This window comes from Microcebus murinus, chromosome 11 (genome assembly GCF_040939455.1).
Source record: "Microcebus murinus isolate Inina chromosome 11, M.murinus_Inina_mat1.0, whole genome shotgun sequence".
In the NCBI taxonomy this organism is placed as follows: Eukaryota; Metazoa; Chordata; class Mammalia; order Primates; family Cheirogaleidae; genus Microcebus; species Microcebus murinus.
In genome coordinates this window covers 11,316,646-11,323,229 of record NC_134114.1, presented here as the reverse complement: position 1 = coordinate 11,323,229, position 6,584 = coordinate 11,316,646, and the positions used below count along the sequence as shown (strand labels likewise).

Genomic DNA, 6,584 nt, shown 5'->3' with positions numbered 1-6,584 from the left:
CTTGTATATAACCTTTATTCTAAGCATATGTTTCCGTACATCATTTTATTTTTTTTAATTATTTAATACTTTTAATTTTTTTTTCTATTTTCAATTTCTTCTCTTATTTTAAATTACTTTTTTCTTTTTAACCTGAGACTTCTGCTTTGACCAAATCCGTACATTATTTTATTTACTTTACATCTTTGAGGTGGGTAGGATAGGGGCTGTCTGTCACCTCTGCCTTTGTTCTATAGCAGGAGAGACGGATGGCGAGAGGAGAAAATAACTTGCTCGAGATCACGAAGTTCAATCAACTCACATTGAGGTTGGGAACCCACATTCACTGCCCCCTGAGCCTGTTCAAACATTTACAAGGGCTTCTCCACTTGTTTACTTTTATTTTTTAAATTTAAAATTGCTATTTTCACTTTCTGATAATTAAAAAAATCTGAAAATCATCTATCCAGTAGTAAAATCATATTGTTTATTGTTCAGTGATACTTGGAAACACGTGTCTGCCACAAGATAAAGGCATCGATGTAATTTGGTCACTGAAAAAGAAAAGAGATTGGATTCAGAAATTAAATCCATATAGAATTTTTAAATGTGCAAAAAATTCATTACTTTCAAAAGAACAGGTAAAACTTGAGGGATCCACAAAATGCAACATGGAAACTCCAACGGGCTGTGTTGTTTACTGAATTATTTTATTCGGGCACCCTAAAACACCATGAATTTCCACTTCTAGATATCCCAAGATCATTGACTTAGAATAATTCTCTGTGATACCTGTTTTCTTGAAAGATGGTATCATCAGCCCAGTTCTTGATAAGGATGTTCAGTATCTTCATACTGTGCCCCAGGGACCGCAGCCGAGAAGGTGGCAGCTAGGCATGGCCTTACCCAACTGGGACCTAAATCCAGCTCATCAAGCCAGAGCTGATCCTGACTTCAGTTCCTGGCGCTCACATCCGCAGTCAACCCACCCTCCACACAGTAAAGCACCAGTGTTGATTTGGAAACGTATAAGTGGCTGCATTCTGAGCATGGGATACATGCATGAATGGACACATAGCCAAAATAGCATAATGTAACAGCTCCATATATCTCTCCTCTGCCCTTCAGAGAAAAGCAAGTCCTCTCTGCACCCTTTAATTAGTTCAAAGGAAGAGCACACACAAAAAAAGAAATGATTGTTGCAAAAGAAAGATCCCTTCACTAGGCACCTTTTATTTTCACAGATTTAATTTACGAGACAAATAATAAATACTTTGTTACTGATTTTTAGCACCTGAGTTGAAGCCCTATAAAATAATAAGTTCCTTTTGATGTTTCAGTCACCAAAAGGCCATTTAGTCATTTTATGTATACTAGATGCAAAAGCTGCAATATAATGATAGACAAGGTGGAGCCCCCGTTTTCCAAGAGTTCTTCATCTAGAAAGGGGTGTCCCACTGTGTTCCAGACTAGGAAGATGGAATCGGGTGCTGCAGGGGAAGCCTAGCCAGGGGAAGCCAAGGGAGGTGAGAGCGGGGGAGACTTTTCCAGAAATCAGAGGCCGCTGAGCCTTGACTGAATAGCCCCTGAAGCTGGGGAGAGAATCGGGATCAAACCAGGACTGAGCAGGAGGAGGAAGAGGCAGTTGGAATGGGACCCAACTTCAGAAGGCAAATCCTCGGATCCCAGACAAACCCTGGGAATTGGCTTAATTCTCTAGGATAAAGTAAGAATAACGCCGCCCTGGCTGTGGCCTTAGCAGCCTGGCCGCCCTCTATGGGAGTCCAGGGGAGAGAGCAGAGCATGTCCCGGACTTGGCTGCCTGACCCCAGGGGGCAGCACCTTGCTGGTTTGTACAAAATTGAATTCGATCAGGACAGCCGCAGGGAGGGGAGTCTGGAGGCCTACGAGGGACCCTTCCGGGGGCCACTGTGTGGGGCCAGCGAGAAGAACTGACAGCCAGGGCCAGGTCGTGGCAGTGGCCTGCAAGTGGCCAACAGAGATCTCTGAGAACAAACATCCTCTGATGTTATTCTGTGAAAACACAGAAAAGACAACAATAACATCCTGACCACAGCAGAGAACGCAGGCCCACCAAACAGGGGGCTTCTCTTCCCTCGATTGTTTAGCTAAGGAGCCAGATACCCAGTGCAGACAGTCTGAGGCCCCCTCTCTGGCCTCTGTCCCCTCGTCCCACCCCTGCGGGAAGCAGGGTCCAAAACAGCTTTGTTCTTCGTGGCACGAATTCCTCCTCGAATCCATGCCATTGACAGCTGCCGCGTGTGCCCTGTATCTTACCAAATACTGGGGGCAAGGGGGCGATTAAGTTTATAAAGAAATAGAAGACATGAGCCCTTTAATGTCATTGGGGATATACAACCCACAGGCGAAAAACAAGTTAACCCTTTCAAAGTAAAATGACAGTATGAATAGTAATAAATGCTTATTAATAATTAACATCCATTCATCTGTTTTAATATTTGCAGTTACCCTTTGTGGCAGGTAATGTCACATTTTGTCTAAATTCCAAGATGTTCATTTTCATTTTTTACACGTTAACATGCTCGGGAAGTGAGTGTATTTTACAATCAACATGTAAATTTAACGCGGGAGCTATGGTGAGGTTTCTGGAGGGTTTTTTTTTTTAATATTGTTTGGGGTTTTTCCACTGAAAAGTTATTAAGTGACGATCATCTTAAAGCCAATGGTGTGTTAGGATGAAGGAAAAGTGAAGGTACTATCCTCATTTTAAAATGAGATTCAGGTGAAAGTAGTAACAAGGTCTCATCATAAGTAGGTGAGAAAACCTGCCAATCTTCTCAAAGCCTCTGCTCTGCATGGTCCCAGCACAGGGCAGGAGGAATAAGTTAGCCCCTTACAAAGAAGTTGCATGCCGGGATCCTCAGCTATCGCACTGTATGTCAGGATCCATTTACTCATTCAACAAGCGTCAATTCAGCACCTATCTGGGCGGCATTGTCCTGCAAGCCATACGCTTATGGCAGTAAGAAAAAGCTGCATGGAGCTCACAGACCCACGGGAGAGGCAGACATCCAACCCTGATGGCATAGATAAACAGAGTTACTAACTACAAAGCGTCACTAGCAAAACCACAAGATGCTATGATAATATAAACCAGAGTCCAGACACCGTCTGAGGCATCGGGGCAGCCTTTCCTGAAGACAGGATTTTTTAGTTCATCTAAAGGATTCCAGTAAGACTGGGCAGAGGCGGCTGATGGGGTGGGATCTGTGGTTCGGGAGCAATTTCCAGGAGGAAGCAGACTATTCTAGGCAAAGAAAATAGCACGTGCAAAGGCCCTGAGGCCAGGGGGAACATGCTGTGTTGGAGGCCTAGAAAGAAGATCAAGGGGCTTGAGGGGGAGAGTTTGCATGAAAAGAAAGCAGACAGGCATGGCTCGTGGTGAGGTGGTGGCTGTTCATCCTGAAAGCAGTAGGAAGCAGCTACGTTTTTACTTTAAAATGTTGACTGGATGGAAATCTTACCTTGACAGTTGGGTGTGCGAATAATTTCCACTTTATACGAATATAAGTTTAAAAGCAATACACTATCACAGGTGAAATGCTCTTTCACAATAAGTGGAGTTTATGTCTACAAATATCTTAGAAGTAAATATGTGGACAATAACAAATATATGTGGCATGTAAATGAACAGGCCCAGGACTAAATCATTAGTTCTCCTACTGAGCTATAATGCTTATAAATAGCCTTGTTTTGTTTTATTGTCTTGTTTTTTTTTTTTTAGACAGGGTCTCACTCTGTCACCCCGGCTACAGTACAGTAGTGTCATCATAGCTCACTGCAACCTTCAATTCCTGGGCTCACATGATCCTCCTGCCTCAGCCTCCTGAGCAGCTGGGATTACAGGCACGCAACACCACACCCAGCTAATTTTTCTGTTTTTTGTAGAGATGGGATTTCGCTCTTTCTTGCTTAGGCTGATCTCAAACTCCTGGCCTCAAGTGATCGTCCCACCTCGGCCTCCCAAAGTGCTAGGATTACAGGCATGAGCCAGCCACCGTGCCCGGCCATCCATAGCCTCTCAGCCGGAATCAGTTTCAGACTCGGAGAGGTGTTCCCACTGGGAAGGGAGTTTTGCTGTATTACCACACTTAGAAAGGAACAGCCACTTGGGGCGAGTCTGTGTTTTTGTTGAGGGTACACTACTGTCTCTAGCTTCCTATTGATATAAGACAGCAACAACTGCAAAATAGCAGGCTGCCCTTCCTCTATGGAGGAGGATGCAGTATGCATGTTAGCCACAGCGTGGGAGGTGGTGAGCAGTAACAAGACAGCCCTTCACCCTAATGACTGGAAGTGACTGAATTCATCAGAGGCAGGGGGTGGCTCTGAGGTCCCCACAGGAGCAAATATTAGGGAAATCGCCCACCAAGCCTGTCCTCCAGCCAGAAGCCACTCCCTTCCTGAGGTTTGAACTACCGCTAGAGGAAATCCAAAAGAAAATAGACCCAGAGGCCCAGAAAAAACAAATGTGCAACAGAAGTGGGGTGAGTTCGGAGTCTTAATATCCAATTAAAGGACTTTAACATCAGCAAGTATCCCATACACTACCAATCAAAGTGTAAATTGGTCTAACCTTTTGGAAAACCAAGTTGGCAGTGTGTATCAATAGCCTTAATAATGCCCATATATTTTGAACCCATAATTCTATTCCTACAAATATATCTTAAGGAAATAATCTGAAATTTACAATGTTCACAGCCTCATTACTTACAGTAACACAAATTTGGAAACAGTTATATGTCCAGCTATAGACTAATGATAGAGTGAATTTTAGTGTGTGCAGAAAATGAACTTCTTTGCAGCTACTGATAATCATGTGTTTAAGGAATATTTTACATTGGCATATATAACACATTAAATTTACAAAGCATTTTACAAAGCTGTATGTTCAGTACAATTTCAAATATACATCTACATACACATCATATTAGGAAAAAATGATGGTAGTGATTATATCTGGGTGCTAGTTGCTTGCTTTTTTATACTTTTTAAATTCCTAAATATTCTACAATAGGCATACAAATTTTTAAAAATAAAAACTAGGGGAAAGAGCACAAAAATAATGACTCCTCTGTCCAGCATTACTGTTGCTTTTGCTTCAGATATTTAACAAAGGGATAGAATGTTATAGATGAATTTTGAGTCTTTTTTGGCCCCAGCCCCAGCCCCTTCTCTTCCTGAGTATGCATCTGTCTATTCTGGGTTTGCATAGCTTTCTATAAGCTCATGCTTTCCTAAACATCATATAATGTTGCTTTTTGTGTTCTTCAACATTTACATAAATTTTATCACATTCTAACTTATTTTTTCACTAAACATTAGATCTTTGAGAGCCATTCAGGGTGTTCTGTATTAAACCAATTCATTAATTTAAATGCTGCAGAGTATTCATCAAATACACCATAATTGTTCTTCCCTTTTGCGGCCATCACAGAAGTGGCAGCAGCCAAAATGAAGTTCAATCCCTTTGTGACTTCGGACAGAAGAGCCAGAAAAGGCATTTCAATGCACCTTCCCACATTCGTAGGAAGATTATGTCTTCCCCTCTTTCCAAAGAGCTGAGACAGAAATACAATGTTCGATCCATGCCCATCCAAAAGGATGGTGAAGTTCAGGTGGTTCGGGAACACTAAGAGGGTCAGCAAATTGGCAAAGTAGTCCAGGTTTATAGGAAGAAATATGTCGTCTATATTGAACGGGTGCAGCGGGAAAAGGCCAATGGTACAACTGTCCATGTGGGCATTCACCCCAGCAAGGTGGTTATTACTAGGCTTAAACTGGACAAAGACCGCAAAAAGATGCTTGAACGGAAAGCAAAATCTCGCCAAGTAGGAAAGGAAAAGGGCAAGTACAAGGAAGAAATATTTGAGAAGATGCAAGAATAAAATAATCTTATGTACAACTTTCATTAAAAACTGCTAAAAAGAGGAGCAAAAAACCACAAATACACCAAAATTAACCTATCCATTCCTGTATTGACTGGAAAATGTCCTCCGCATCCTCAGGGGCCGGGGCTGTGCAGGGTATGTTGGAGGGCACGCTGCTGGGGCCGCCCCTGGGTAGAGCCCCAGGGCCGCCTGCTGGAATGCTGCCAGGCCCTCGTGCCACCACCTGCTTTCCACCTGCCGGCTGAGTCCGCCGTTCTGGCTTTGCTCCGTGCTTGGCTGCCGCCTGTCATCTTGCCAGTGCTGCTTGCATGATCCTGATTGGGTAATTTTTGAATCCCACTGTTTCTAATTGGATGTTAAAGCTTGATGCTGATTGGATATTAAAGCTTGATGCTGATTGGATGTTAAAGCTTGATGCTGATTGGACACTTTTGGAGTCCTACCAAGGGTATAAAAGCAGGAGGAGACCAGGGAAGAGAGCTGTAAGTCTTGCTCGGTTGAGCCTGCCTAGAGAATAAAGACTGTTCTTCAACTCTGGCTCTTGGCGTGCTGCCCGGTTCTTCCCCTGGTCAAGAGCCGCAACATTTTCAATAGCCATTTAGGTTATTTACCATTTTTAGCTATTACAAACAATGCTGTAATTACTCTGGGCCTTCATAATCAGAAAAAAAA

The 6,584-nt window shown here is 43.0% G+C and overlaps 1 pseudogene; it reads left to right on the top strand.

Moving 5' to 3' along the window:
• Positions 1-5,475: 5,475 nt before the first annotated feature.
• On the top strand, positions 5,476-5,909 carry LOC105885360 (large ribosomal subunit protein uL24-like; annotated as a pseudogene).
• The last annotated feature ends 675 nt before the right edge of the window (positions 5,910-6,584 follow it).